Source organism: Mauremys reevesii, linkage group 2 (genome assembly GCF_016161935.1).
Source record: "Mauremys reevesii isolate NIE-2019 linkage group 2, ASM1616193v1, whole genome shotgun sequence".
Classification (NCBI taxonomy): Eukaryota; Metazoa; Chordata; order Testudines; family Geoemydidae; genus Mauremys; species Mauremys reevesii.
Window position 1 is genome coordinate 183095801 of NC_052624.1, and position 12748 is coordinate 183108548.

A 12748-nucleotide genomic window follows, 5' to 3' on the forward strand; every position below is an offset into this window, starting at 1 on the left:
ACTGTTATAAATGGTTAACAGAGACATATAGCAACCACTTCTTGTGCATCTCCAATTAATGGGGTTACGTGTCCGCATCAAAAAGGGGAAAAAATTCCTCACATTCTGCATTCTGACTCAATCACACTTTTTAAAAAAATTAATCTGATGGGATGTGAACCTCATCTCAGTGTTATTTTACAGCCTCTGAAAAGCAGAATCTCATGAAATTATTAAAGTGGCACATGGAAGGTGTCAGCTGCTATTTAAAACATGTCAAAAATGTTTATAATCCCACAGGAGTCATACTAGTTATTAGTACAATGTTGCTGAGAAGGAGAGAGAGAGTCCAACCCGGAGAATTTGTGCCAGAAGGCTGTAATAGTCACAGTATTAGATCATGGACTCTGATCTGCACCTTTAGGAGGGAAAGGGGAACCTTCAGCTGTGTGTCCTCTTAATTCGATCCACTGTGCCTAAAGCACATCTTCAGCCTAATCATACCTTCCTTGGCTTGCTCTCCCTCTAAAACAGTTTTACTGCCCCCTTTTTTATTGGGCTCTTGCCACCTTTGACAACTCTGAGCTTTCCTGGAACCTGCAACATTATGGAAATCTCTGAAGCAGAGCTCCTGCGCCAAAGGTTTTGGTAGTTCCCAACTAAAGGAGCTGGGCCTTACACAGAATGCCTTCCCTTCTAAAAGAGTAGTAGGATCATTGATCTGTGGAGCACAGGAACAGGATGACAGGAAATCCATCCCCATTGCCTTTCACCTTTAGCCCCTTCAGGTCCTAGGTCCAATGAACTGGTTCAGAGAAGGGTCATTGAGAAAGAACGTGGTGAAAGAACCACGAAGACCCTTAGCTGAAGTTAAAGGGGTATTTTGAGTTCGGAAGACACTCAGACAGCCTGAGGATGATGTGTCCAGCTCACTTCCACCTGCAACCAGAAGATAAGTGAACAGATAAAAACAGAGATATTTTTATGATAGTAATATTTCAAAAAATACTAAAGTCTGAGCTTGTATTCTCATTAAACTCTTCTGAAAGTGCAGATTTTCAATTATCTGTAAACCCATTCAGGAAGCAACATCTGATTAAAGGCCCAACCCTGTACTCATTACTCAAGCAAACCTCCTGTTGATATTGTAATCCTGAGGTTCTTACTCAGTCCTTTCTCATACTCAGAGTGAAGTCTATGAGAGTTTTGACTAAGTAAAGAAATTTGAATTTGGTCCAAAGAGTATTTCCCCTGAGTAAGGCATGCCAGATAGTGCCTCTAGGCAGGCACAAATACAACTGCCTGAATTTTCACATTACACAATTAGTCAGAAAAGACTGTGAGAGAGGAATGTGATACCTCCTTTCTGAATAACCCTGAAATCTACGTCTTTGTAAACTATAAGGGTTAAGGTTTGTTTCACTATCTTGGCAAGTAAGGGTGGGATGGTTGCCTCGCAACCCAACCGACATAAGAGGCAGTGTGTACCTATGCTGCCCCGGGAGCAGAGCAGAAACCAGACTGTCTAGGTTTCCTCTGGTGATTATTTCCTGTCTAGGTTTCCTCTGGTGAGCTGGTTGATGCACTGGTGTATGAAGCTGTCCATTCTTGTACCTGACTGTTCATTCTCCATCCACCTGAGCTGGAAGGGGAGTAGCACCCCAGAAGCAGTTGCTGTCCCCACCACACAGGTTCTAGAGATGCAGATAGCAGTGGAGTAAGCAGGTTCCTCATCCCCCCTTACTCCACTGCATGGTGCAAAGCAGGGCTCACAAGTAAGAAGCAAAGACTTTGCAAGATCTTATCTCATAGTGACTTATCCCATTTGCAGAGCATTTCTTTGTTTGGGCGGGGGGGGAAGGAAGGGGGAAAATTGGAAAATAGTTTGCATCCTGGAATAAAACTAGGTCATTGCTTAGATGACAATAAGTACAGCAAGAGAAAGACTATAACAGGGTTCAAAAAAGAACTAGATAAATTCATGAAGGATAAGTCTGTCAATGGCTATTAGCCAGGACGGGCAGGGATGGTGTCTCTAGCCTCTGTTTGCCAGAAGCTGGGGTTGGGTGACAGGGGATGGATCACTTGATGATTACCTGTTCTGTTTGTTCCCTCTGGGGCACCTGGCATTGGCCACTGTTGGAAGAAAGGATACTGGGTTAGATGAACCTTTGGACTGACCCAGGAGGGCTGTTCCTATGTTCTTAAGAAATGGAGCTAGAGTTAGAAGGGAGCTGTATTAGGTCTGCCACAAAAGCAAACAGTTTATACCGCTCTTTACCATTGTGTATTACAGTTATATTACATGTGGGTGGTTATGTATTTTTGGTGTCCAGTAATTCTGGCAAGCAAAAGTAGATCTGTAGTGTGAAGTTATTGCCTACCAGCAAACAATGTATAGACTACTTTCAGCACCTCTTTTTCTTCTGTCTTTCAGATCATGAAGCTTTATGAAAGATTCAAGGGAAAAATTAACTTTACATTTTGAAGACTTAACAACAGGTTTAACAAAGATTTACCTCAACACAGGAGTGATGACTTGGACAGAAGCCCTGAAATCTTGTACTATATCCTGTAATTTATAGGTAAATGTCTACTCTGTTTTAGAAGTCGTGGGGAAGCTGTTTTTAGAAATATTTAGCAATGTGAAGGTGCTGCATTGCGTATAAAAACTCTGCATTTTGTATATACTACATCTAATATAAAGAGATGGCATATGATTAGAAACTTGTTGATCCATTTCCCAGAATTATATATGGTTAAATAGAAAAAGCAAGATATTACTGAGCTCAAATTGCAAATTGATTTATGTGGTAAGTAACAAGTTAAGCCACAAATTCAAAACTGGGTGCCTGAAGTTAGGTTTTTATATTCATAAAATGAGCTGAGCACCTGCAGTTCCCATTGACTTAATGAAAGATATTGGTGCTCAGTATATTTGAAAATTAGGCCACTTAATTGGGTGCCTACATGGATTTAGACACCTAACTTGAGGCATCTGTTTATGAAAATCTTGGTCCTTGACTTTTTAATGGCAACCACTATGATCAAGCTAAAAACGTACCAGTTTCACTTTATGTGAGAAATTTTCACAACTGTACAAAATAGTAACTAACTCCACGAGTGTGCAAATAATGTATTGCTGTAGTTTGTTTTAAAGCTTGTTCTGCATATAAGAGACCAAGTGCAAGAATAACAGTGTATTGCCATTTGGGTTTAAGGTACTTTAGGTGAGCTAAGTGGAAAAATTTGGACAATACCTGTTGGGCAGAATGGATTGAAAAATGTTTGTTTCCATTTTTCATCAAAATTTGTTTGCAGCTGTTGTTGTGTGACATTTGTTTGTTTTGCAAACCATTTTTACTGGTTGGCCATTAAGGAGTTTCAAATATTCTTTTTTAAGTACCCGTTCTAGCAAGGTGCTCAACTCCTGCAGAGGCAAACCGTAGCACCATTCAGGATTGAGTGCATAAAGAACTACTGGCCAGTCTGTAGCAGCTCCATACAATTTTACTGTATGGCTGGTGGCTAAGAAACCAAAATTCTGAAATAAAATCCTAGTTGGCTGCTCCAGTAATTTTAGTCGAGTTATGGAAGATGACACTCAAAAACTTACAGTATGGGCTACCAAAAGCAATATCACTACCTGTCTATCAAAAATAAAATTCTACTGCTGAGACAGCAGGATTTTGATTGGATTTAATCAAAAGTCTGTCCAGTTCTTCATTTTCATGGAGGCATTTCATTTAGATTACTGTTAAAGTGAATTAAATTTGTATTAACCTTGTCTGTGCAAATGATGCTTCAGAAAGGTAAATGTACTTTTCTGACATTCACGAAAATGAAATGATGAATTGATACACACAAGCCTCAGTGTGGATGGATCCCTCCTAATGAGTAATTACCTATGTGTTACTATATTGATTAAGTTTGTAAACTGTCAAGTGAGCCTATAGTGGATGAATTTAGGGAAATCAATCTTTGGACATGCTAGGAGATGAGTTTACCAGTAGGCCTGGCTATTGTATCTTGCTATATACATTTACTTCTTCCCGTGTGTGTGTGTGTATGTGTGTGTGTGTGTGTTTTCCATACTAGTAGGCCTGGCTGTCCTATCTTGCTATATAATTACTTTCTTTCCCAGTGTTTTCATGCCACGGTTAGCATACTGTATATTCAGACCCTGGGCTTGGGCAGAAGAGAAGGGGCAGAAGAGAAGAAATCTAAGGTTGTCAGTATCAGAAAGGCTTTTTCTAGTTGATACTGTACAAATAATAAAGCTAGTCATATCATTCAAGTTAGAGAAAAGAAGAGTAAGAGAGCTGGGGCATATGGTTCATTTTGGAGCTGAGCATTGGCCCTTGGTACATTCTCACTCTTTTCCTCCCAATGGAACAGAATGGCAGGTTGCACGCCAAAAAAACACAGAGTGGGCTGGACCTCCTGACCTAAGGTAAGAAAAAAAATTGGAATATGATCCCTTTTTTTGAAAAATGGGTGACTACCTTTCATGTTTGTCCTCCTATTTTTTTGTTATTCGCAAAACAGTTCAATTTAACCAAGTTTCTGAAATGAAGCATGGAGGTAAAGAGGATCAAGCAGAGAGATGAAGAGAGAGAGAGAGAGAGAGAGAGAGAGTAAAAGTAGAGAAATGGAAAGGGGATAAAGAGGCCCAGAAAGTTTCCATATTTGGAGGGAAAAAACTTAGCTCTACCAACAGTGCAGCTAAAGGAAGTGGACAGTTCCCACATTCTAGGATTAGAGTAACATTGAACATCACGTTATGAAATTAGCTTCTCATCATTTTCACTGATTTTATGTGGACGAATGCCATAATGCGGAGGTGCAGCTAAACTGGACTCATATCTATGTTGATCACTGGGGTTTGGTCTATTTGCAAAACCATAACCTGATCTATGAGGTTTTCCAAAACCATCTCCATTTTAAAAATGGAGCCATCTTCCACATAAACAAATACTGAATGGTAGAAGCCTGAATATGAATATTAATATCAAATCAAAATGCCCACACCGATGGAACATGTACTTTCACCTCCTGTAAGCAGGGACACAACAATCAGGGTAGGTCTGAGTGGACAGTTTGGTGCTTTCATCTAACTCTTCACTGTTATAGTAATTTCCCCCATTTAAATCTTTTCTCCCCCTACCCATCCATTCTAAAAGCCCTGCAGCTAAAGGGCAAGTCACTCTCCTAAAAGGGGTCTAATATGTCTATGCACAGTGCAGCATATAGGAGGCTCTGCCCACCCACCAGCCCAGAACCTGAGAGCTTGACCCTATCAACAGTCCTAAGCTCTGCCAGCATGATGTGTAGGAGCCTGAGGTTAGACCTGAACCTAGATCTTTCAAGCAGCAATGTGATGGCCCTGAGTAAGGCCAGCAGTCTGATGTGATCTCTGGTTTACGTTGCAGTTAAAGATGCTTCTACAGGACCCAGTTTTGGGAGGTGCTCTGAGCACCTTCAGCCCCCAGTGAAATCACTGGGAGTTGAAGGCACTTAGCATGTTTCAAGATTGGGCCTATACTAGAAAAGAGAACAGAGAACCTCACAAGATATGTATTCTGCTTACATACAACTTTAAACGCATAGTTTTCTATTCTGTGTAAAACAGCTTAAGCCAAGTGAATATCCCAAATATCCATTCCCTATAGAAAGGAAAGATTCTACAGAGAATCCTCTTTCCACAAAAGAAATGAGGCATAAGGGGTTACCCTCCCACCAATTAAAAAAGATTCCACTGAGAATTAATCTTATACACTTACTGGAAGATTATCTCATGTCCATCTCAAGGTAGATGCAGCAGACTCTCACGAGGGACTGAAGTAGCAAGTCCACTTTCACAATGATGATTAAAGATGGAAAAGTCAAAAGTATCTTGTGTTTTGCACATCCAATATTTGGGCTAAACAGTATTTCATGACCAACGAGAAAAGATGTTCAGACAACATAGTAATGGATGTGGTAGGAGATCCTAAAGAGAATAGAGATTAAATAGAATAGATAAACTTTGAGTTGTTAGTAATCAACTGCATTTTCACATGCAAGTCAGATAGAAATGTTTCTACCAGCCCTATACATAACTGTCAAAACTATTTTTCAATGGAAAATTATGTTGTCAACAAAACTCATTTTTTCGCACAAAAAAATGTCCACAGAAATTTTAGATTTTGTTGTTGTTGTTAAAAGGCTCAATATGTGAAAACTGAAAAATTATCAGCCTGACCTCCCAAAACCCCCACATTTTCTGAAAAGCTCTACTTATCTACTCACAAATATAGTTTGGACATGCAAAAATATGGATGTGAAAGATGTCTGTAATTTAGAAAACTTAGCCTAAAGTTATCGAATGATATATTTTCATATCAATGCAAACACTTAATAGATATTTAAAGAGAAGCGATTTTTGTTTGGTTTTAGATTGACTTTACACTTTCAAATTCAAAATCCAAACCAAAAAGAAATCCTGACTGTAGATGTAGAAAGAAAAACACAAAACTCTGATTATAAAAAACAACACAGAGGGCATAAATTTCCTACCAGGTGGGTTTTTCTCCTCTAAATTATTTTGCAAAAAATAGTTCATTTTTCCTTTCACGGATGCATATTTTTCTAATGTAATATAGATCACTAAAGGGTGTTATTCTGATTAGGCAGGTCTGGGTATTGAACACTGTGGTCAGATGTTCAGCTGCATGTGTGTGTTGTCGCAGCTCTGTGCAGAAAGCTGGCACAGCAGATCTTGAGTGAACCACCCAATAAGACCACAAGACTTGGTTTAGTAGCGAAGATGCCCGGCCAGATTTATTGTCGACAAAGCATGGTAATAGCACCTGGCAGACTCTACGAGGATACTAAGACATGTATGCTCGTGACAATGGTGGGACTTCCACTGCCCCCTCAGCTGGACAAAGACACTCCCTCTGAGATACATATTTATACATGGATACAAACAGGTTACGTATAAGCGTTGACGTAACAGGATGCCACCCTCTGATGTATTAGGGTGCAACCCATTGCCTTGTATCTGTAGGTTCGATCAAAAGATCTCTGTTCATCATGCTGTCATCCTGACCTTGTCCTTAAGATGGGTCAGTGTGTTCCTGTTCTCTTTGGGGAATGTACTGGTATTGAGGTGTTCTGGTGCCACCCTTCTGGAATGTGCTTGTGTGAGTGTTCTGTGCCTCGCATCTCTTAGGAATACGTGTTTTTGCAATATCAGCCCTATGCTTTCCAAATTCTATGAGCAGGGCCTACCTTTTGCTCACAACCTGACTCTTCTTTATTTCAGCAAAGTTTTGACCACTTTAGTTCAGGCCTCAGGCCTCATATCAGGCCTCTGATACAAGGGGTTATGTCTCAGGCTCTCGTCCTACTACAAACACGCGGCACAGTACTTTCAATCTGTGACATACTTTAAGTTAATCTTCTTTAATATTAGTAACAATAAAAACCTGCGAGGGAAAACTTTCCTTGCTACAGTGCTAATATTTAGCATTGAATTTGCCAGGCAGCTTCATTACTTTAGGCCAGCTTGCCAGGCAAGCAATAAAAACTTTAAATAGCTTGGGGACCACTTGGCTCAGCTTTGTAAAGAATTCATGAAGTAGAGTTGCACTGGCCTGCTACCTTGATATGATTTTCAGTGCCTGGAGCTCTCTATCTGCATCTGGCCCAGCCTTTTCATTACCCTTGACACTGATCTATCCTTGAGATCTTAGCTGTGGGCTCAGAGTTTGAACCTGAGGTTAAAGCCAAACCTAAAAATCACCTGCAGTCTCTCTCGCAGGTTGATGGGCTAGGTGCTTTATCTGTTTGACTAGGCAGTGTGGCCACAGCTGATTTTATTTTTAAAATACACGCTGCTTCTGAGTACGAAGGCGTGCTGCATCCACTGCACCTGGAGAGGAGCAGGCAAGCGTGGAGGTGAGAAGGGCAGTGGCACTAAAGAGAGACACTGAATAATAGCAAGGCATCAAAGATTTGTGCTAAAAAATTGCCAAGAGCACTTTGTGTATTTGATATTGGTTCATCCAATGTACTCAGCAAGAAATGAAAAAATCCATCCCCCCCCCACACACACTTCTGCTTATGGGACTTGCCAAGACCCCATACTGAGCTTCATTTCCATTACCCTTTCCAGTCTAGTTGCTTTATTACCAAGAAGCTTTCTTCTACTCTTTTTTTTTTTTTAATATAGTCTAGGGTATTTTTATTCCTCCACGCTTGATAGTAATTCTCTGCAATCTCTTCTGGCCTTTGTTTGCAAAAGGTAATGAGTTTCTATCTTTCCCTCCTCTGTTTCTCTCATTCCCCTTCCCCCTTCCTGTCCCTGGCACAGTCTTTCAGTTATTCAAAATAAACAGACAACTGCATAATTAAGAACCTTAATGCTAACAAGATAATACAATTGAGCCTTCTAGATACTGAGAAAAGAGAGCGAGCTCAATAAGTATTAGTACATTTTCTTTCAAGTAATGGGGCTAGGAATTTTTTTTTTTTTTTGCATTCCCATTTAATTTCTGCTTAGGAACAAAAGATCTTATTTAGAGTGAGAAGGGAAGATGAGTGATTTTTAAATTTGCATTTTCTGTTCACTAAAGGCTCGTATTTTATTGAATATAAAAAAGGTTCCTACCTTACAAATGAAAGCAGCTCTTTAAATAAGAATACTAAAAAAAATACTTTAAGAAATCAGACTTCTAAAAAAACAATTTAATATTTTTCTAAAGCCTGCCTGCAATATCCAGAGGGCAGTAGAAAATGTTTAGTACTCATTTATAGGTGCCCTTTTCAGTCTCTGAAACCTACTTCTAAGCACTAGATAAAAATCACATTAAATGATTTGTTTCCATTTCAGCTGAACCATCTTGACTCTTTCTTAAGTCTGTAGGGGCTTTTTAACGTCTCTATTTTAGTGAAGTCTATTTTATTCAAAAGGTTTGTATGTACTGTACATAAAACTATAACTATATATTATTTGTTACTACACTAACACCTAAGGGCTCCAGCCAAGATCAGTGCCTAGTTGTGCTGTGTGCTGTGCAAACACAAAGTAAGAGACAATCCTGTCTTGAATGCCCTATAGTCTAAATAGACTAGACAGACAAAAAGTGGGAGGGACAACAGACAGAAGTGAAGTGATTTTCCTAAGGTTATACAGCTGGTTAGTGGCAGAGCTAAGAATGGAACCCAGTTCTTCTAAATCAGTGGTTCTCAACCTTTCCAGACTACTGTTTCCATTGTAGGAGTCTGATTAGTCTTGCATACCCCCAAGTTTCACCTCACTTAAAAACTACTTGCTTACAAAATCAGACATAAAAATACAAAAAAGAGTCACCACACACTGTTACTGAAATATTGCTTATGGTCTCATTTTTACCATATAATTATAAAACAAACCAATTGGAATATAAATATTGTACTTTCATTTCAGTGTACAGTATAAAGAACAGGATAAACAAGTCATTGTCTGTATGAAATTTTAGTCTTAATTTAGCTTAGCTAAATTTAGCTAGTGCTTTTTATGTAGCCTGTTGTAAAACTAGGCTAATATCTAGATGAGTTGATGTACCCCTTGAAAGACCCCTGGCTGAGGACCACTGTCCTAAATATTAGCTCTACTCACTAGACCATGTTGCCTCTATAGTATATATTAGATACTATGTATACACAAATATACACGTATATTAATGTGTGTATGCCCATTTACATGCACACAGTGTACATACATAGTAGCTATTGACAACTTAAATGCCACTGATCATCGGTTCTAGGGATCGTGCTTGAGCAGAGTCCAGGGTCTGCCTTCTATGTGCAATGTGTGAGCTCACAGAAGGTAAGGGTGAGAAGTAGGTGCTGAATCTCTAGGAGGCACAGCACACAAATCACAGCCAGGGGAAGTGGGTGCTAAGGTGGATCTCACCCTAAGATCCTGGAGTTGGCAATTTGGTTTTCTATTGGCAATCCTCAAGTCAGTGCTATAAACTGCTGAACATCTCCAGTTAATCAGCTGTTAGCTAGCTTGGGGACCATTCTTGACCCTAGTGAAATCACTGGCAAGAATCCCAATCATTTCAGTGGGCAAAGAAGCAAGCCCTTTTTGAGAGGGAAGATTGAGTGGTGAGAACATAACAAATCTAAAAAACCCATGGTAAGCAGGCTATTACCAAAGTAAGATAAATACAAGGAATATTATGAAAACTGAAAGAATGATACTGTTGGTTATAACATTCCTTACACAGTTTTAATCATGACGATCCTGTCTGACGGGAATGTTTAGTATGTATGTCCCTTTGAAGAAATGCTCTTCTAATCGTATGGGCATACTGTATATTGTACTGTGCACAAGGGGCAACCACAACTGAAGTCACTGAGCAGAAGACCTGATATCCTAACTGGTGAAGGGAGAGCAGAGCCCTGCTGCCCCATTGTTATGCTTTCTCGGAGTGCCCAGGATTCTGAGTAACCTTGTGACCCTCCTGCCTCCAGCAAGAGGAAGATTTGCTTGTGCTTAGCTGGGTGTCAGATTTGACACCACCAGTCTGTTAGCAACCCAAACAATCTTCTTAGGCCTCCACTAGCCCTTACTTTGCTTTGCAGGTTAACAATAGGTGCATCTCAATCCCTGAGTCCCCTTGATGTGTCCAGCCCTTTCCCACAGGCCATTCACAGAAATTACCTGGTAACCTGTCAACAAAGAAACAGTGCACACACCAGCTTGTTTGGTTCCAGTGAGGATCAGCTCCAATGTAACATCATAGCACTGAGATATTTTTATAGTGAAAACAATCATAAATGTATCATCAAAGACTAAGATTTAAGAGCTAGTGAGTAGGGATAAGACTGGAAACAGAAATAGTTCCATATAAAACAGAAAGTATAAGATGCTTCCTAGAGTCTAAACTTAACTAATAAACTAAACTCGCATCTAAAGTAGTTTCTCTCACTAAAGCAATCTCCAGTCAACATGGCTGGAACTCCTCTTCCATGAATGTGCTATCCTTCTTGCTTCCTCAGTGAAAGATGAAGGGGTATCTTTTTGCCTTCCCCTAATATTTCCCAAAGTCACTGTTTTGTCCCCAGAGTTTATTCCCTGCTGTGCTGGTTCCATGTTGTCTTCTCATCCTCATGTTGACATCATATGCAAATAGACTTCAATGCTTATTTGATATGTGAACTGAGGCAGACCGTTGAATATACACTCTTTGTCTGGCCAAAACCTACTTGTCAACCCTGCTTTGAGTCAGATTTTAAAACATTTTTCAGAATGTATGTATATACACACACACACTCCTTAAATATCATCCACACATACATCTCACAATTATTAAGAATTTCAGTATGACATGAGCTGTTATTAGATACCTCATTTGACCCACATGGATAAATCTATGTGTCACTGTATGTCAGTGGGTCACAGCATGTCAGTGGGTCACAGCTGAGAATGCTAGATTCAGGACAAACTGCTGAAAAATAGGGCAGACTCACCCCAAACTGGTGGTTATTCTATCATTACATATACCAAGCCATTAGCAAAAATAAACTTCTGTCTCACCACACGGGTTAACAAGAAGTAAGAGATGCAGTCTCCTTAGGCATTCCAGCCCTTATCTCATAACCCAGACACTAGACTCTATGATGAGCAGTTATTGAAAACCAATTTAATCAAATATAGGTTCCTTCCAATCTCAAGAGATCAGCCACTTAGCCAAGTCAATATATAACTCAGATCCTATCCAATAATCATACTGCTGCAAATTCTTTAGTAACTAAAATCTAAAGGTTTACTAATAAAAGAAAAGAAGACAGTTAAAATGGTTAATAGATCATATACATACAATAATTGCAATGTCCATATATCAGGTTTGTAGCAGTGATGTTATAGATTGCTGGCTTTGAAGTCTTTGGGAACTTCCAAAAGATTTAAAGGTCCTCAGTTCAATATGCTCCATGTAGTTGTAAATCCATAGTTCAGAGAATCAGGCAGGAAAGAGGCAAAATGGAGTTGTCCCAGGGGTCTTTTATACCCTTTGCCATGTGCCTGGAAATCTACTGTTTCAAACAAAGCTCACAGACCAGTTTGTGGAAAGTCACAGGTGCAAGATGGAGTCCAGGGTCACATGAGCATGTCCTTACATGGCTTGATGACTCACAGGGGCAGCCATTGCCCATATCCATGCTGAAGGGTCCACAGGAAGATCTGGGTGGAATGAGTTTCTTCTATGGCCCATTGTGAGACCTAAGTGTCTTTGAGGGGGCCATCAGACTTGAACAGTCCATTCAAAATGGGCTGGCTAGACTGGATATAAACTACCTTGTGAGTATTACCCCAGGAACAACACATTTGAGATAAATAGCCAATATTCATAACTTCAGATACAGTGATATGTGGATTTAAATAAGATAATCTTATTTATCAGTCATAAGTTTTCCATCAACACCTTCCATGACATACTTTGGACAAGATTTGTTGCAATTGTCTAACAGTGGCAATATCAGTGTTATATAGTAGAACCTCAGAGTTACAAACACCAGCATTATAAACTGCCCGTTCAACCACGCACCTCATTTGGAACCAGAAGTATGCAATCAAGCAGCAGCAGAGACAAAAAAAGAAAATACTGTACAACACAGTACTGTGTTAAACATAAACTACTAAAAAAATAAAAGGAGAGTTTAAGAAAAAAGATTTGACAAGGTAAGTGAACTGTTTCTGTGCTTGTTTCATTTAAATTAAGATGGTTAAAAG

At 39.6% G+C, this 12748-nt stretch overlaps 1 long non-coding RNA gene across 1 annotated transcript; it reads right to left on the reverse strand.

Annotated features, from left to right (window-relative positions):
- Positions 1-232: 232 nt before the first annotated feature.
- On the reverse strand, positions 233-5959 carry LOC120396674. The gene is made up of 3 exons (XR_005593294.1): positions 5763-5959; positions 2076-2115; positions 233-918 (listed from the first exon to the last, which is right to left on the reverse strand). It is a non-coding gene; the product is annotated as an uncharacterized LOC120396674 (long non-coding RNA).
- Between the last annotated feature and the right edge of the window lie 6789 nt (positions 5960-12748).